At 42.6% G+C, this 19,908-nt stretch overlaps 1 long non-coding RNA gene across 2 annotated transcripts in view; it reads right to left on the reverse strand.

Annotated features, from left to right (window-relative positions):
- The window catches only part of LOC311528743, a 174,861-nt gene that overhangs the window by 53,886 nt on the left and 101,067 nt on the right, over positions 1 to 19,908 (reverse strand). The window contains exons 3-4 of one of the 2 annotated variants that reach the window (XR_014713681.1): positions 11,691 to 11,834; positions 4,690 to 4,782 (exon numbers count right to left, since the gene is read on the reverse strand). This is a non-coding gene — a long non-coding RNA (uncharacterized lncRNA). Of the gene's footprint in view, positions 1 to 4,689; positions 4,926 to 11,690; positions 11,835 to 19,908 lie in introns of both variants that reach the window. The other variant, XR_014713682.1, reaches the window with a different exon arrangement.

Consider the following 19,908-nt stretch of genomic DNA (forward strand, 5'->3'; position numbering starts at 1 on the left):
TGAATGTGGCCGAATATAGATGAACAATAATTTTGAAATGCTGCTTTTCATCATGTTTCTTCAATTCTTCAAAATCTCTGGTGCTGACCAAAAGCAGCGTCTTCATGCATGTAAAATAATATGATTTCCCAATGATTACATATTCACTCTACAGCTGGCTGAGTTTTTACATCTCCATTTGTCATTGACTATTGTGTCCAATTAAATGATTAGCTTTTAAAAACTGCTGCACATTATGAGAGTGAACTTGTGTTCCATTGCACTGAGTGATGCAGAAACAAACTCATTACAGCATGTAATTCACCCATATTAAATAACAAACAGATGGCTGCTGTAAATGAGAGCTGCTTTTTCTCTTCAAAAGTGCCAGGAAAAAGGTGTTTTTATTTATCTTTGTTTCCAGCTTCTTTCTGTTTTCTTGACAAGTGGGCAGCTGGTTGCTGAGGTTTTCAATTGGTGCAGAAGAATGAAAAGCCTGTTTCCATTAATTTCCCCATAAAATAAGTCTTTGAATCATTCCTGTTATAAATGCATGTGCAGTAGCAAGCTGCTGCTTGATTAATTCACTTATTATGAAGATTTCATCTTTTATAAGAGGGCCTGCAGGTAATTTATCTTGTTTAGTAAGATTAGAAAAATGTAATTATCTTGATACCTTTGGACCCCTCTCATTTTAATTGTGTTCCCATAAATTTCAAACATAAAGATGGGATTTTTGTGTGTATGTGTGCACAAATGTTCCAACATGTGGTAGAAAAATGTGTTGTAAGATCTGCATAAAAAGTTATCAAGTAAAATGCATTTGGTTGTACTGTTAAAGGAATGAATACAAATAAAATCAGCATACAACAGGCGCAGCATATACAAATATCTGTATTTCTGGTTCCCTGGTCACAGGCTTATAACAGCTGGGGTGGATTGAAGGGAGTTGGGATTAGTTTAGGGTTGTTGATTTCTTTAAATCAATCATGCAAATCACTAGGGAAATGCAGAAATCTGTCTTATTTTCACTAATCAAATTAAAAGTGTGTTTGTCTTCATATATACCATTAATATAAAGAATCTACAAACTGAGGTGTGTGTTTAAGACAAGCTCCTCTGATCCTCACATTGCTCCCCAAAAGTAGCCCTTGTATATTCTCTGACATTTTCTTTTATCTGTCTCTTGCTGAAACTTTCAAAACTGAAACTCTTAATTCAAGAATTTGTTGTCGCCTCATGCCAGTGGGAGTTGTTCTCTTTAATCTTTCAGGGTCCTATTTGACTTCATTCCTCTGTTCTGAAAGGACTGATCTCCTTCTCTAGTGTTCTCTTGGCTCCTCTCTTTGGAGCCTCCTGCTTTTCTTTAGCCCACCGGACCTCTCTTGATTCTTCTGCCTCATTCAAGGGTGGGGTCCAAGATGATACATTTTTCTTTTTTCTTAATTCTTAATGACACCAGTGGTCAGTTTTGTAAATGAAACTTGAAGGATCTTCCCACTCTTCCAATTGTATTTTGAGTGTAATCTACAAACAGGCCCGCTGAATTTCATATTGATACCTTGGATATCATGAGCTCTTAACACTTACCAGTTCTTTAAGAGTCCACCAATTCTACACTTCTAAGTGGCCTGATGGAAAATGGGAGTGAGGACCCGAAAAAGTGGTCTTCTCATGACTTCTAATATAGTACTGAATTAACGAGGATATATAATTTAGTTTTTCCCACATTTTTAAGATTCCTCAAAAAACTGTTGTGTGGCCTCTGAAGTGAAAATTATAAATGACAGCTGTGGGCATGAAATGTAAGCAATATGCAGTGTGACAGTAGTTTTATTAAATGAAATTTTAGGCCGCAAGAAGATGCATAAGTATATGCAAACTGTACAAGGTTGAAGCATGAAACGATGAAATGTGTACAGATGGTTGGAACATTTCAAGTCAGCTGAGACTAGCAATTGTGACAACCCATGATCTGGGAGACCTGTGTCAGCAACAACAGGTAAGAATGCTGAAAAGGCTGAGTGGCTCAGAAGGGAGGATTGAGGAATAACCCTTAATGACCTTGCTAATGCTCTGGATTGCAGTTCAGCTTCAGCACACAGAATTCTACAGTGGGCTTTTCAAAACTTTGTGCATGCCAGACCCCATGAAAACTCAGCCAGGAACACACACAAATTGGTGACGTTGCTTTTGAAATTCCAATTTAATAAAAAAACTAACTTCCAAATGACATAAACCACACAATTTACCATTGCAACTTTATTTTTTTACATTAATTTGTATAAAGTGAAATGTTCGCTCTTAATTAGGTGGATGTGTGATGTATTAAAATGCCTTCTTTGTAATCTTAAGAATATTAATGTGTTCTACTCACAGAAGGAGCTGAATTAAGAGTGAGGCCTTTAAGAAAAGAATATAATGAGGAGGAGCAGATCAGCATTCTAAAGGGAATTTTTTTATCTAGTCAACAATCCTTTAGGAAAAGTGTGTCATCTGCAGATTAACAGGGAAGAACTCTCCTGCCTGTGTGTGTGTATGTGAATGTGAGCGTGCACATGCCCAAAAATGTCTTTGAGGAGAATTTTGCTTAGCCAAAGCTTATAGCATCCACCTCAGGAGTGAGGATGAGCAGCACATAGGGGTGGAGGGGTAAAAGTCACACTATATTAGGTAGATGCAGCCTTCAGAAAAAAGATGAAAGCCCTGCTACTACTAACAACTACTGGAGTTCTACTCCAGAACTACTTCTCTTCAGCTCAGTGGAAGAGTCCTGTGTCTTTGGAATTTAAGGGTTGTTACACTAATCCAGATGCCTTGTGTCCAGGTTAGTTGGCAATTGTGGGTTTTGTGCCTATGGCTGCTTTATAGATTTGGTCCATACTGCTGTGGATCCTCGGAGCTTAGAAATGAACTTTGCCTAATGGGGACAGTGTTTAACGTAATGGTTAGTTTGGGTTTGTGTGATTATGTTGCTCCCTTGTGATTAGCTGCAGTCTACACAAAGGATAAAAGTTCAATTGCAATTAACAACTAATGAATAGTATCCTTTACCTATCTCTGGAGTTAGAGGGCAGCAACCATTTCACACTGCACAACAGTAGATGGAAGAGAAATTTTGACCAATGACACTGGAGCAAATCAGAACCATTGCTCTTACAAAAAGTGTGATGGACTCTTTAGGGCTAAATTGGGCCTTTAAATCACAGAACAGAGCAGAGTGGTCTGGAGGTGGCACAATGTGTCCCGCAATAGAAAGGGAGCACTGCTACTGAGTCCTTCTTCCAGAATATGTAGCATGTGCTCCCTTCTAGATCTTGGGAAATTCACAGTCCTTACGCTCAGGGGAGCACAAGTGATTTGCTTATCCCTAGCCCCTGTACTAAGGCATGGGGAATGGGCAGAGACAGAAGGCTCCTTGAACGCTTTCCCTCCTAACTTGCACTGTGCAGGTCTGATTATAATCAGACCTAAATGAGCCTTCATAGCAGACATGATGTTAGTTTTCAAGGTCTCAATGAAAAGGCCAAAGAGAGAAAACTGCAGGATTCCTAATAAATAATAATAATAATAATAATTAATATTAATAATAATAAAAATAAGGAATCTTAGATAACCAGATTAAATATTACAATTGTGGGATAGATTAAAATATTCTAGCTTTATATACCTTAATAATATATATTAATTCTGAACGGTGGTTGGACACAGGCCTATATTTTATTATTCTGGACAGACACAAGTGTGAAAATCTGAAAATGTTTATGGCCTTTGGCTTTTCCCAAGAACTCTGCTTCATGTGTTTGCCACAGTTAAAATTAATTCCTAGGTGTATTTCTTGTGTGATATTGCTGTGAATCTGATTCCAATAAATATAGATTCAATGTTTCGCTAGTTGGAAAAAGTTAACATTTCATTAGATATTTACAATTTATTTTACATAGATGTCTGTAAGCACTAACGGTAAGAAGAAAGTCCATCTGAACTTTATCTGCAAAATACCACTTAACTAATTCTTTAACTTGCTTTGATGAGCCAACATTTCGGTCCAATTTTGGAAGAACTAATCTCTTTTCCAAAAGTTTGCATAAAGCACTGAGAAAGAAGTGACTTCGGAATCTAGTGATCAGTCATTTGAGAATTCCACTAAGGCTGGGTAAATTTTTATTTAACAGCGTTGAGAAAATCGGTGTGTACTCATAATTGCTGATGTGACATTCCCCAGAGTACAATCTGGATTGCTGAACAGCTATATCCCCTCAATTCTCCTTTTACACTGCTTCACTGTGAGAGCAACCACTCCTGGCCTTCCTCACACACAGTCTCTGAATTATATGAGTGCTCCTAGCCAGCCACTCCTGAATTACATTGCTGAGAGACACCAGAAAATCCTCAGTCCCAGACTTGTCCCCAGAAGTGTGCTTGTTGCATTGCCTAGCACCCTTCTGGACAATACAAGCTCATAGAAAGTCCATCATTTAATTAATAGTAAATGATATACACAAATCCTATTATTTCAAATGGAGGTTTCCCAAACACTTCAATCCAAACACATTAAAACAAGTGTATTAATGACAGAAAGATAGATTTTAAGTGATTGCAAGTAATGAGACATAAAATTAGAACTGGTTACAAAGAAATAAAAGGTAAAACAAAACTAATACCTAACTTAAGAAGCTAAGTGAATTTAAAGCAAAAGCTTTCTCTCACCATATGCTTGCAGCAGTCTGTATGGATACCTTCAGCCAGGACCACCCCCTCAGGTCAATGGTGCTTCCTTTGTCTTTCAAACATTGCTGATGCCTTGAGTGGAGATAAGGGGAGAGAGGTGATTTGCGGCCTCTGCTCCCCAGTTTTATATCTTTTCCTTCTCTCTAGCTGGGGTTCAGGTGACAGCAGGTCTGTTCTTTTGTCAAGATGTAAATTTTAAACTCACACCCTTCTTCCTGTCAAAGAATAGCCATTTAAACAGGTGATAGTTCATTTGATTATGTTGACACATGTCTTAGGTGTTGGCTATCTTTTTGTTTCTGGAGAACTGGTCTGAAGCTCTTTCCCCAGACTTGGAACATGCATTATACAGCAGAATGTCATAATTTTACATATAATGTAGCCACACATATTTTACCAGAAGCACAATTCTCAGCAGAATCTGAGTTTTCAAATGATACTTCACAAGGCATACTTTGTACAAAATTTATCATAGACTTGTAAGGGTGACCATAAGAGTACACACTGTCACAGTAGGAACCAAATGTTCAGGTAGCCTCTTGTACTTTTTGGCAGCCATCAAAAGCTCAAGTGCACCACAGAAAAAAAAGTGCTTAATCTCAGCCCCTGTGATTGGTTTATCTTAGTGACATCCTAAACAAAACTTATGCATCAAAAATGTGCTTAACTTTCAAAGCTACAATATAGTGTAGTCTACAAACTCTGTTATATAGCACACATACCACATGAATCTGTATAGAGCCAGGGCATGTATCACTTATAAGATCTCTTTGAGATAAAGGATAATACACATTTTTTAAATAAGGAAGAAAAACACTAGATCAGGAAGGGGAGGCTATTTAACTTGTACAGTAACTGGAGTTCTTCAAGATGTGTATCCCTATGGGTTTACTGGTACAGGGATATATAAGGAGGGAGTGGACCTGCCACCACTCTAGTTCCTTTTCAACAATGAAAGTCCAGTGAAAGACTCCAAGGCAGAGGGGAAGGCAGGCAGGGAGTGGAGCATTCATATGCACACACATCAGAAGAACTCCAGTTACTGTACAAAGTAAGTGAACTCTCCTTTTTTAAGTAGTGTTTCTATCGGTGTTCCACATCAGGAGATTCTCATACAGTAGCCCAATTATGGAGAAGGGTGCCGAGGAAGCGAATTCAGTACAAACTGTAGAACAGTATCACTGAAACATGCATTGGCTCTGGAAGCATGCACAAGAGCATAGTGCTGGGAAAACATTCACTGGAGACCAGGTCGCTGCCCTGAAGATATCTGAGATAGGTATGTTTTTCAATAGGGCTACAAAGTTAGATTGAGCCTGGTGAAATGAGCAATCATCCTTGGAAGTAGGTAAACTCTCAAGGCTCCATAGCAAGTTAAGATGCATTCCGCAACCCATTTGACAGTCCTTGGATGGAAATTGGACGTACTTTCATTCAATCTGCAATCAAGATGAAAAGCCTACGTGACACCCAAAAGGGTGTAGGCCTGTCTAGAAAAAACGCAAGAGCTCTATTACATCCAATGAATGGAGCTTTGTTTCTTCTCTTGAAAAGTGAGGCTTGGGACAGAATGTAGGATGGTGACTATCCTGATTAATGTGGAATTCTGAAGTAACTTTAGGTAGGAAGCAAGGTTGTGGATGTAGTATCACCTTATCATAATAGAACACCACGTACAATGGGTAAGCCATCAAGGCTCCAAGCTCCCCTACCATCCAATCCAAGGTGATGGGTCTGAGAAATAAGGTATAAAGGGACAAATGAATGTATGAACATTTCCCTATGGTTCAAATGGGAGTTTTCTCCAAGCACTGAGGACAAAGTTGATGTCCCATGGTGGAGTTGGCTCCTTAACAGGAGAGAAGAAGTTGAACAGGCCTTTGATAAACATTTTAGTGATCAGGTGAGTGAAAACTGAAAACCCCTTGATGAGGGTGTGAAAAGCTGTGATGGCATCTAGTTGAAACTTAATGGAGCTTAGTAATAAGCTTAGTAATAAGCCTGTGGTTTTTAATTTGAGCAGGTAATTGAGAATGTGTGTCAGACAAGACTTAAGAGGAGATATAGATCACTGGCTACACCAAGTCTGGAAGTGTTTCCATCTCCGCAGCTAAGTGTTGCTTATCAGGGGTCTTCTATTATTAAACAATATTGTTTGTACCTCAGGAGAGCAGGATTGTTCTTTATCAGAGAGCCATTTAGTAGCCATGCCTAGAGGTGAAGTGCTGAGAGGTTGTGGTGGTTGATGGATCCTGACCCCTGCGTCTGAAGACGGTGGAGAGGGTGGTGCAGAGACATGCAAACCAGATCTGGGAACCGCACCTGGTTCTTGGACACAATGGTATGAGGGAGGATGACTACTAATTTGTCCTGTTGAAATTTGTTTAGAACCTTGAGCAGTAAAGGGTCAGGGGTTAAATGTATAGCGATATGCAAATGACTAGGGCATCTCCTGTTGAGTTGTGGCTGTGCCCTCCCCAGAGCAGAACTGTTTGCACTTTGTATTGGAAGGTGTCATGAAGAGATCTATCTCTGGATGGCTCTAGGCAAAACATATCTCTTGGAATACCTCATTGTTCAGCTTCCATTTGTGGTTGACGTGGAAATACATGCTGAGGAGTATGCAGCTGTGTTCTGCAGATACATCACTGAGATCTGTTTACTGTGTGATATTCATAGATTACATAGTTTTATGGATTATATTAATAAGTACTGGGATCTTGCCCTTCCTTGTTGATTGATACAATATATTTCTGCTCTGTTGTCCAGTATCATTCTGATTGGCTGGCCTCTGATGTGGGGTAGGAAGTTCTGGCAAGTGTAGGTAATTGCTCTGAGCTCTAATATGCTGATATGGAGGATCATCTCCTGAGGGGTCCATTTGCCCTGAACTATGTTTTGGAAGTGTGCTCTCCAGCGTATCAGGAAGGCAACTGTAGTGATGATCCCCAAGAGAGGATGCTGCAAGAGCAGAACTCCCACATGCCTTCTATGTATCTTTCCAGCAAGTTAGAGAATCGAGGACCATTGGAGATAAGAACACCTACTTGGATAGACTGTGCTTGTTGGGGGTATAGACAGTTCTGTAACTTTAAGATACCAAGAGTGTAGTCTTGCTAAGGGTGTCACAAATGTACCATCTATAATATGGCCTAGTAGTTGCAGGCAAACCCTTGCTATAGTTTGCGGGCTTTGTTTTATTATTGAAACAAGGTTCAACATTGTGGCAAATATGTCCTTGTGCAAGCATGCTCTGGAAGTGGAAGAATCCAGATAGGCGCTGATGAAGTCTACACATTGAGTGGGTGAGAAGGTAGACTTTTCTGCATTGAGGCAGAGGCCCAGTGAGTGGAACACAGATAGGGCCATGCTGGTTGTTATGTGTATCTCAAGAAATGAGTGACCTTTCAGGAGCCAATGATCCAGTTTAAGAAGGACAATTATTCCCATCTGGTAAAGATGGACTGCAGCAGCCAAGAGGACTTTGATAAACACCCTTGGAGTGATGGAAAAGTCAAAGGATAGGATGCAATACTGGTAGTTGTCCCTTCCCACCAAAAATGTAGGAAATTTTTGTTTGAAGATTATATGGTGATATGAAAATAAACATCTTGAAGGAAGAGGGAGACAAACCAATCTCCAGGGTCCATAGAGGAAATTACCATTACTATGTTTACCATTCTGAACCAATGACATAGGACAATGAGTTCAAATTCCTGAGATACAGAAAAGATCTCCATCCCCTCTTCCTTTGGAACCAGGAAGTACTGGGAATAAAACCCTTTTCCGACTAAGTCCACTGTGACAGATTTGATCACCCCCAGTGTTAGGAGGGATTGTACTTCCTGTTTCAAGAGACCCTGGTGAGAAGAGTCCCTGAAGAGGGGTGGAGGGTAGGAGGAATGAAAAGGAACTGAAATGGAAGGAGTGACCTGTGGAAATCACCTTCAGGACCCATCTGTCCAGGGTGACAAGCTCCTAGAAGTGTAGAAAATGAGAGAGATGATGCCAAAAAAGGTGGAGAGAGGATAGGTGCAGCATGGGATCTGGAGTGGGAAAGAGTTTTTGACCCTTGGCCAATAGCTCAAAATAGTCATTTTGAAGATTTTGTTGACTGGGAAGTAGCTGTAGAAGATGGCCCTTTCTTAGTAAACGTGGGCTTTTTCTTAGGGGTGTTCAGCCATTCTTATGGGAAAGTTGTAGTCTGGGCTACACCATTCAGCTGACTGTGACCTACTGTATTTTCTCCCTGTGCATAGGTGCATAGATGCCCAGAGATTGTAGTGTTGCCCAGGGTCTTTCAGAGAATGAAGGGTCCAGTCTATGGCATCACTGAACAGCTTGGGCCCCTCAAAGGGACATATTATATTATATACTTCCCAGGAGAGAGTGGAAGACCACAGCCAGGAAGCTTGGTGCATGATTACTGCCATAGCCATGGACCATGCAGCTGGATCAGCAGCATCGAACAAGGCCTGGAGATATGCCTTGGCAGTTGTCTGGCCTTTTGTTGTGAGAGCTTGAAATTGTTCCTTCTAATCCTAAAACTGCTGTTCAATAAAAGATGTAAACATTGAAAAGTGTATTAAATCACATTTTTTCCATCAGGGCTTGGTAACTGGCTACTCTTAACTGAAAAGATGCTGAAGACAGCTTTTGCTGAGGAGTAACTCTTGCAGTAATTTTAGCCCGTAGTCAGATGGCATTGAGCAGGACCAATGTTGCCTGTTCCATTCGTTAATGGCCTCAAGAACCAGGGAGTTGGGCATAGGGTGGGATAAAAAATTACTCCCAGCCTCTGGATGGGATGTGGTATTCTTTGTCAGCCTGTTTGCATATAGGCAGTAGGGTAAATGAAGTTTGCCACACTGTATGTGCTGGGACCAGCAGAATATTGTTGATGGGCAAGGTTATTTTGCCCTGAGGAGATGAATGAAGGATGTCCAACAGAGAATGTTGTGTTTCCTGTATTTCCTCTAACACAGTAGGTAAGTTCTCTTCTATGTAGGGTCTTGAAAGGCCTTGAAATGATTCATGTTGTAGGAGGGGGGAAATTTTGATAGCCCAGAGCCCAGGAACATGCCTAAACCACTGCCTGCAGCTGGAATACCAATTGTTATGTTCATTACTGAAAGCAGCTAGAAAGGCTGTTTCTGAAGCCTTAGCACAACTTAATAGACCAAGAGGGGATGGGGGAAGTGAGTGATCACGAGGAGTAAACACGAACCTGTGCCCTCCTGACTTGAGCTTTTTCCGAAGCATATGGTTTCGCAAGATGGAAAGGCTGGCAATAGTTAACTATTGCTACATAAAATGCATCTGGTTAACTGCTAGAAAATTCCCTGCCTGACAGGCTGGAAAACTCCACACTTCACTTAGCTTCTGCTCAGTAGTTTTCTTGATGAACAAACTATGTAATACTAACAAATTGGGTATAAGAAGAAGAAATCTGGGCTCGATGGACACTTGAACATTTGGACACTTGGACACCTCTCAAATTCCTCTGCAGATAGAAAACTGGTCACTGGACAGCTACAGAAATCCACTCAAGACATCTCAAGACCCTGGATAAATATGAATCTGGGGTTAATTTGGGGTGCTTTACTAACCTGTTGTGGATGTGTTTAAGTGCTGGAGACTAATTAAAGTAGAAGCTTTGAGTGAAAGCAGTTTTGTTTGTCTGCTTGCATCAACTCTCTATCGGCCAGATGGGCCATGTTTCCATTGATTTATTTCCTGCCATCACCTCACAAACAGGGAAGTGACCAAGAGCTTTGGGTTCAGCAAAACCATTGTAAGATGGTGGGGGAGACATGTCAACCTCATTTGGTGAAGAGGGGAAGGTGGTGTTTCTTCTCTCTCAGATGGCTCTTGCTTCTCTGCAAGACACTGCGGTGAAGCAGGGGCCAAGGGCAATGGTTGTTGCTCTAGATGTGCCCTCTTACAAGATAGTATAGAACACATTGCCAATAAACCCATTGTGGTGGCACATAAGGGAAGGAGCAGGTCCCAAAGGTTGTCCTTGTCAGGGCTGCTGGGTAGATATCCTGCTGGGAGTTTCTTCCTTAAGGTTTACATCAAAGGAGGGAGGCTGGAAGGTAGAGCAACCTTGTACAGACACCTCAGAGGGGCAAGTGGTGTTAATACAGGTAGTTTAGTCAGTACAAGGGTCTGGAGAGATTCCTCTAATTGCATCGGTACAAAAGGTCAATAGCTGGTTGGTTAATGAGACAGTACCAGTGGTTGTGACAGTACTAACTGGAAACATCTCTGAGTACCCTCTAAAAGTTTGTGTGGGACTGCTGATCATGTCAGTACTGCAGGGTGAGTCACTGTAGGTGAAGATGGTAGGATTATGGGGTAAGTAGAGTCAGAAGGTGAGTTGGCATCCGTGTTTCTCATTGCCTTCTCCAGGATTCGAAGGTCTTCAACGAATAGGAATCATAACAGTACTGGGGACTCTGAACAGGGAACCTCAGGAGTCAGAACGTTGGGTGGCATAACAAACAGTACCAACCTTCATAACTGACTACAGAAGATAGTACCAACAGTGATTTCAGCTTGGCTCTGGAGTCTTTGTGTTTTGAAGACACTGAGACCAGTAATGATTCCAGTGCTGCTCTAGGTTGTTTACCTGACAGCTTCTTGGGTACATGGCATGGTCTTCTTGGCTGGTGCCATGGTCCCAGTCTTGGAGAGGACAGGAGTCTCAGCAGAGATCCAGACCAAGGGAGTGACTTTCTCCTTCTCTTATCCCATTATGGAGAACAGGGATCTTTTCATCTTTGAGAGTATGGATGGTTCTGAAGGAGTCCTGGGGTCTTTTCTTACCATCACAGCAGAGACAATTGCTGGTGCTCTTGGAGCCACAAGATCCAAGATACAGCGGGAGAGTTGGACCCTATGGGTCCATCAACAAGACTTTTAGTTTTTCCTCCCTCTGTTTCTTTGAACTGCTTTTAAAATCTTAGAGATCTTACATTTGGAGTATATGTGGGTCTCTCCAAGGCAGAGGAGGCAACCTGAACATCTGTCGATGTGGTGGAAAGAATTTACGCAGGTCTGGCAGGGTTCGAAGCCCAGGGTCTTGGGTATAACCCATTCTCTAGGTTCCTGATGAAAGTCTGAGAAAAAAATAACAAAGATCCAGATCACGTAAATTAAGAGAATGGAACTCTCTCTCTCTCTCTCACACACACACACTTGTACTAAATAATAAATAATGAATAACAATAAAATAAAATATAATAATAATAATAATAATTAATAATAATAATCCAAAGAAAGAAAATAAAAGAATAAACAGGAGAGGTAGCAAAGTCTGTAGCTAGCTAATGGACACTGTGATGCTCTGTCTGAAGCTACCAGCAGTTGAGAAGGAACTCCACCCACTACCTATGTTCCATCACACTAAAGTACAAGGGTGCCTGTGGTAAAGGCGCAGATCCGCAGACACAGCTGACAGTCTCTGATCAGAAGTGCCAGGGTGCGTATTGATTCTGATATGGAACACCCATTGGGACACCACTCAGAATAGATGATGTAGGTGGGAAGAGAATGAAGTGTTGCATAGTAGAATATACCACAGTTGCCACTGAAAAAATATTATTGATCATAGGTTCGTACTATAAGTATAGGGAAAAAATAAGGTTTCTCTGTCTGACAGTTAGCAACTGCTGAATTGTGAAAGGTGGCTTGTGTGCATTAAAGTATTTACTTCTACATTCTTGACAATTTCTTTGTTACAAAGAGAAATCTTATTGCCAGTGACCAGACTGAGGCTTTGGCTGAGTGCTGGCAGGAACAAGCTGGCAGGAAACCTCTCTCAGGCAGCAAGTTCATAATGAAATTATTGCTCTGATGCAGAGCTGTATGAACTGATAAGAAAATAACCATCTCTCAAACTTCATTTTTCAATAATTCTGACTTATTTCTTTAGGCAAGTGGTAAAAAAGAATGTGATGGCTTAAAAACAATAAAAATATTATATCTATATAAGATGCATGCAGAGAAATTAAAATTGCAGCCAAACAGCTGATACCACGTATGTGTTCCACAGCTTAATTAAATCTCTCAAACATAGTTTTTATCAAGTGACGGAAGTCACGAAGGAGAGAGAGATTTAAAATTTAGACAACATTAAAGAAAACACTAGCTTTCCTAAACTGTTTCCCTTACAATGTTATGTGTTCTAATAGTTTTCACTAAATTGTCACAATTGTTGAAAAGGTCCAAGAAATAAAACCCAGCTGCAAATGTTCTTATTTTTTTAAATGTTCAGTTTGCTATTAATGTGAGAAGAGTTGGCCCAAACCACTAGTTTTTGAATTATAAAATTTTCACAAAGAAAAATGTCAGTCCATAAATTGCAATAGGCAAACTTTACAATGTCTGCATACTCATGTCAGAAAAGTATGCAAAAATTCAAATAAAGCTTATCCAAATACTAGAACTTCTCAGGCCAGATTCTTATCTCAATAACACTAGTGTTGATCCAGTTTTACTCAATAAAAAAGTCAGTGGAGTTAATCTGGATTAACACTGCTGTAATTGAGATTAAAATCTAGCAATTTATACACGGAATTTGGACCCTAATTATGTAAACATAAATGTATTCACATTAGTCTGATTGAACTTAGTGGAACTACTCATATGAAAAAATGTACATTTGTCTAAGTGTGGCCTTAGGTTAGAGTGTGGCCTTTCGCTGAAAAACTCAAGAGAACAGACTTTGTCCTAAGATTTCCATCATATTTTATTCTTTATTAGTCCAGAAAGCAACTATAAAAACACTTTCTCTTCTGTTGTTTCAGTGCTGACCCAGACCCAAAAACATGGAGATGTGTACAAAGGACAAATAATGAAAAATTAAACCTTCAAAAAGAAAAAAAAAAGAGTTTGGAAGTGATTCTTACATTAAACAAGTTCATCGAAACTTCCCTTCCCAGAATAACAGGGCTTATTATGAAACTGACAGGGTGAATCTCACCTCAGTTCAAAAGGTGCGCTGCTATAAATCTGTGGCTAGGCTCCTTGCCAGCTTGACCTCTGCTGCTCCTCTGGGTCTAGTATGTGTAGCACATAGATTATAATCCTTATGCCTTCCTGGATGCAGTGTCCACAGTTTTGGTCCTAAATCTCTGTCTCTTCAGTCGGAGAACAAATTAACCAAACTCCAAAAATAAGAGACAGGGTCTGCCTGGTTCTTAAACTCTCCTTTCCCAAAATTCAGCTACCAGAGTGGCCTTGCATTACCAAATAGGGCTATTGTTTCTGTCTTTCATGTGGTTAGCACTACTATGGTGTATCTGAGTCTAGAAAAAGAAAATATTTTGTACTTAGGGTATGTCTACACTACGGAATAAGGTCAAATTTATAGAAGTCGTTTTTTTAGAAATCGGTTTTATATATTCAAGTGTGTGTGTCCCCACAGAAAATGCTCTAAGTGCATTAACTCGGCGGAGCGCTTCCACAGTACCGAGGCTAGAGTCGACTTCCGGAGCGTTGCACTGTGGGTAGCTATCCCACAGTTCCCGCAGTCTCCGCTGCCCATTGGAATTCTGGGTTGAGATCCCAATGCCTGATGGGGCTAAAACATTGTCGCGGGTTGTCATAATTATAAAGGGAAGGGTAAACCCCTTTGAAATCCCTCCTGGCCAGGGGAAAGCTCCTCTCACCTGTAAAGGGTTAAGAAGCTAAAGGTAACCTCGCTGGCACCTGACCAAAATGACCAATGAGGAGACAAGATACTTTCAAAAGCTGGGAGGAGGGAGAGGAACAAAGGGTCTGTCTGTAGTCGTCTTGGCCGGGGACAGAACAGGAATGGAGTCTTAGAACTTTTAGTAAGTAATCTAGCTAGGTATGTGTTAGATTATGATTTCTTTAAATGGCTGAGAAAAGAATTGTGCTGAATAGAATAACTATTTCTGTCTGTGTATCTTTTTTGTAACTTAAGGTTTTGCCTAGAGGGGTTCTCTATGTTTTTGAATCTAATTACCCTGTAAGATATATACCATCCTGATTTTACAGGGGGAATTTCTTTATTTCTATTTACTTCTATTTTTTATTAAAAGTCTTCTTGTAAAACACTGAATGCTTTTTCATTGTTCTCAGATCCAAGGGTTTGGGTTTGTGGTCACCTGTGCAAATTGGTGAGGCTTTTTATCCAACATTTCCCAGGAAAGGGGGGGTGCAAGTGTTGGGAGGATTGTTCATTGTTCTTAAGATCCAAGGGTCTGGGTCTGTAGTCACCTAGACAAATTGGTGAGGCTTTTTTACCAAACCTTGTCCAGGAAGTGGGGTGCAAGGTTTTGGGAAGTATTTTGGGGGGAAGGACGCGTCCAAACAGCTCTTCCCCAGTAACCAGTATTAGTTTGGTGGTGGTAGCGGCCTGTCCAAGGTGTAATATTTTGTACCTTGGGGAAGTTTTGACCTAAGCTGGTAAAGATAAGCTTAGGAGGTTTTTCATGCAGGTCCCCACATCTGTACCCTAGAGTTCAGAGTGGGGGAGGAACCTTGACATGGTGGCACAGTGGTGGGATTAACCTGAAATCATTTTGAGATCCAGTTGAGATTTTTTGAACTAGAAATACAGATTTTAAAAAGGAATTTTTAGGAAGTCCAGAAGGCAGCTTTGAAACTGAAAGCAGCTTGGTTTCTCTCTGCTTTGTGGCCAAGCAGAGACAAAAGGGGATTATCTTGTGAATTGCAGGTTTTCTTTGCGTGGAGGCAGGGTACTTAACTCCTGCAGGGAAATTCACAGTCTTCCAACCCAGAGGTTTTTTTTTTCTTTTCTTCCTAAAAGTAAATAGGGGGGGTGTGCTCTACCCATTTGCCTGGAGACAAAAGTGGCAGGGGTTTTTTTTTAGGATTTTGATTTTTTTTTGTTTTACAAGGAGCACAGGTTTGAAAAGAAATTTTTTTCTTCTTTGGGCTGGGTAAGCAGGTTTCCAAGTAGTTGGAGGGTTTTTGCTTTAATTTGGGCCCAGAGCAGAGACAAGGGAATTGTCTTTTTCTGTAGGCTGACAATCACTATCAGAGAATAGGTATTCTATTCCAGCACAATTACAGCAAAATTTTACAGCCAAGTTTTGTTTGTTTATTTCTAAACCTCGGGTGTAAAGTTAGTTAAAAACAGAGAGGTTAGAATGGCCAAATCCTCAGCTCGACTACAGCTGGAATTAGCCAAATTTCAGGCTGAGGAAAAACAAAGGGAACATGAAAGACAGATAGAACTCATGCAGCTGAAGAAGGAACAAGAAAGGGAGGCAGAACAACACCAAGAGGCTGCCCACAAGAGGGAAATGGAGGCAAGGAAGCATGTGGAGGAGGAGAGGGAAAAAGAGAGGAAGCATGTGGAGGAGGAGAGGGAAAAAGAGAGGAAGCATGTGGAGGAGGAGAAGGAAAAAGAGAGGAAGCATGTGGAGGAGATGGAGAGGATAAAGGCCCAGCAGAATATACCAACAAACCCTAGCAATCCTTCTCCAGGTACCACTTCCCATCCCAGAAAGTTCCCCACCTACAAGGCAGGTGATGGTACTGAGGCCTTCTTAGAAAACTTCGAAAGGGCCTGCCTTGGGTACAACATCTCTACTGACCAATACATGGTAGAGCTGAGGCCGCAGCTCAGTGGACCCTTAGCTGAGGTGGCAGCTGAAATGCCTAAAGAACACATGAACAAGTATGAACTGTTTAAATCCAAGGCGAGAGTCAGAATGGGGATAACACCCGAGCAGTCTCGTCGGAGGTTCAGAGCCCTAAGGTGGAAACCAGACATGTCATTTACCCGACATGCCTACCACATTGTAAAACATTGGGATGCCTGGATATCAGGAGCAAGTGTTGAATCTCCAGTAAATTTGCCCTTCCTAATGCAAATGGAACAATTCTTAGAGGGTGTTCCTGAGGAAATAGAAAGATACATCCTAGATGGGAAACCCAAAACTGTAATTGAGGCAGGAGAGATTGGAGCCAGATGGGTGGAGGTGGCAGAGAAGAAGAAAACTGGTCGCAGTTGGAGCGGAGACCAGAAGGGACCACCCCAGACCACACCCTATTACCGGGGGCCGCCCAAAGCCCCACCTACCTCCCAAAGAACCCTCCAGACCCCTTATCGTCCCACCACCCCGTTTTCCAGCAACCCTCCTCGCCCCAGTGACCCGTCAGCTGGACGATGTTTTAAGTGTAACGAGCTGGGGCATGTAAAGGCCAACTGCCCCAAGAACCCCAACAGATTACAGTTCATTGCACCGGAATCACACCAGAGGTCCACAGGCCCAGATACCTCCCAGATACCCTTGGAGCGGAGGGAAACTGTGAGTGTGGGTGGGAAGAAGGTCACCGCGTGGAGGGACACCGGAGCACAAGTGTCAGCTATCCATGCTTCCTTAGTGGACCCCAATTTAATCAACCCAGAGATCCAAGTGACGATTCAACCCTTCAAGTCCAACTCTTTCAATTTGCCTACAGCCAAGTTGCCTGTCCAGTACAAGGGCTGGTCAGGAATGTGGACTTTTGCAGTCTATGATGATTATCCCATCCCCATGCTGTTGGGGGAAGACTTGGCCAATCATGTGAAGCAGGCCAAGAGGGTGGGAATGGTCACCCGCAACCAGGCTAAACAAGCCGTGAGGCCTAGCTCTGTTCCAGAAACTTCTATCAGGACCCAGTCAGAGGTGATGGACCTGGACCCCAGGCCAATGTCTGCAACAGCAGTAGTGGATCCAGTCCCAGAGACCCAGATGGAACCAGTCCCAGAACCGGAACCAGCCAAACAACCAACACCAGACCCCGTGTCAGCACTGAATCCAGTACTTGCAACCTCAACACCAGAGGGCCCCACCGAACCTGAACTGGCAGCAGCCGATAACCCTACACAAGAGGCTCAGCCGGAGCCTGAATCCCAACATAGTGCACCAGCGGAGAGCGGTTCACAGTCAACAGAAACAGCTCCATCCCCTATATCGCTTCCAGAGGGACCAAGCCTAGGTCCACAATCCCATGAGGAACTGATGTCTCCAGCATCAAGGGAACAGTTCCAGACCGAACAGTAAGCAGATGAAAGCCTCCAGAGAGCTTGGACGGCGGCACGGAGCAACCCACCGCCTCTCAGCTCTTCTAATCGATCCAGGTTTGTTGTAGAAAGAGGACTTTTATACAAGGAAACTCTTTCTGGGGGACACCAGGAAGACTGGCATCCTCAGAGACAGTTGGTAGTTCCAACTAAATACCGGGCCAAGCTCTTGAGCTTAGCCCATGATCACCCTAGTGGCCATGCTGGGGTGAACAGGACCAAAGACCGTTTGGGGGGGTCATTCCACTGGGAGGGAATGGGCAAGGATGTTTCTACCTATGTCCAGTCTTGTGAGGTGTGCCAAAGAGTGGGAAAACCCCAAGACCAGGTCAAAGCTCCTCTCCAGCCACTCCCCATCATTGAAGTTCCATTTCAGCGAGTAGCTGTGGATATTCTGGGTCCTTTTCCGAAAAAGACACCCAGAGGAAAGCAGTACATACTGACTTTCATGGATTTTGCCACCCGATGGCCGGAAGCAGTAGCTCTAAGCAACACCAGGGCTAAAAGTGTGTGCCAGGCACTAGCAGACATTTTTGCCAGGGTAGGTTGGCCCTCCGACATCCTCACAGATGCAGGGACTAATTTCCTGGCAGGAACTATGAAAAACCTTTGGGAAGCTCATGGGGTAAATCACTTGGTTGCCACTCCTTACCATCATCAAACAAATGGCATGGTGGAGAAGTTTAATGGAACTTTGGGGGCCATGATACGTAAATTCGTAAATGAGCACTCCAATGATTGGGACCTAGTATTGCAGCAGTTGCTCTTTGCCTACAGAGCTGTACCACATCCCAGTTTAGGGTTTTCCCCATTTGAACTTGTATATGGCCGTGAGGTTAAGGGGCCATTGCAGTTGGTGAAGCAGCAATGGGAGGGATTTACACCTTCTCCAGGAACTAACATTCTGGACTTTGTAACCAACCTACAAAACACCCTCCGAACCTCTTTAGCCCTTGCTAGAGAAAACTTACAGGATGCTCAAAAAGAGCAAAAAGCCTGGTATGATAAACATGCCAGAGAGCGTTCCTTCAAAGTAGGAGACCAGGTCATGGTCTTAAAGGCGCTCCAGGCCCATAAAATGGAAGCATCGTGGGAAGGGCCATTCGTGGTCCAGGAGCGCCTGGGAGCTGTTAATTATCTCATAGCATTCCCCACCTCCAACCGAAAGCCTAAGGTGTATCATATTAATTCTCTAAAGCCCTTTTATTCCAGAGAATTAAAGGTTTGTCAGTTTACAGCCCAGGGAGGAGACGACGCTGAGTGGCCTGAAGGTGTCTACTACGAAGGGAAATGTGCTGGTGGTGTGGAAGAGGTGAACCTCTCCATGACCCTTGGGCGTATGCAGCGACAGCAGATCCAGGAGCTGTGCACTAGCTACGCGCCAACGTTCTCAGCCACCCCAGGACTGACTGAACGGGCATACCACTCCATTGACACAGGTAATGCTCACCCAATTAGGGTCCAACCTTACCGGGTGTCTCCTCAAGCTAAAACTGCGATAGAACGGGAGATCCAGGATATGTTACAGATGGGTGTAATCCGCCCCTCTGAAAGTGCATGGGCATCTCCAGTGGTTCTAGTTCCCAAACCAGATGGGGAAATACGTTTTTGCGTGGACTACCGTAAGCTAAATGCTGTAACTCGCCCAGACAACTATCCAATGCCACGCACTGATGAACTATTAGAGAAACTGGGACGGGCCCAGTTCATCTCTACCTTGGACTTAACCAAGGGGTACTGGCAGGTACCGCTAGATGAATCTGCCAAGGAAAGGTCAGCCTTCATCACACATCTCGGGCTGTATGAATTTAATGTACTCCCTTTCGGGCTGCGAAATGCACCCGCCACTTTCCAAAGACTTGTAGATGGTCTCCTAGCGGGATTAGGAGAATATGCAGTCGCCTACCTTGACGATGTGGCCATATTTTCGGATTCCTGGGCAGACCACCTGGAACATCTACAAAAAGTCCTTGAGCGCATAAGGGAGGCAGGACTAACTGTTAAGGCTAAGAAGTGTCAAATAGGCCTAAACAGAGTGACTTACCTTGGACACCAGGTGGGTCAAGGAACTATCAGCCCCCTACAGGCCAAAGTGGATGCTATCCAAAAGTGGCCTGTCCCAAAGT

The sequence above is a fragment of the Lepidochelys olivacea genome (assembly GCF_965140295.1).
Source record: "Lepidochelys olivacea isolate rLepOli2 genome assembly, chromosome: 1".
NCBI lineage: Eukaryota > Metazoa > Chordata > Testudines > Cheloniidae > Lepidochelys > Lepidochelys olivacea.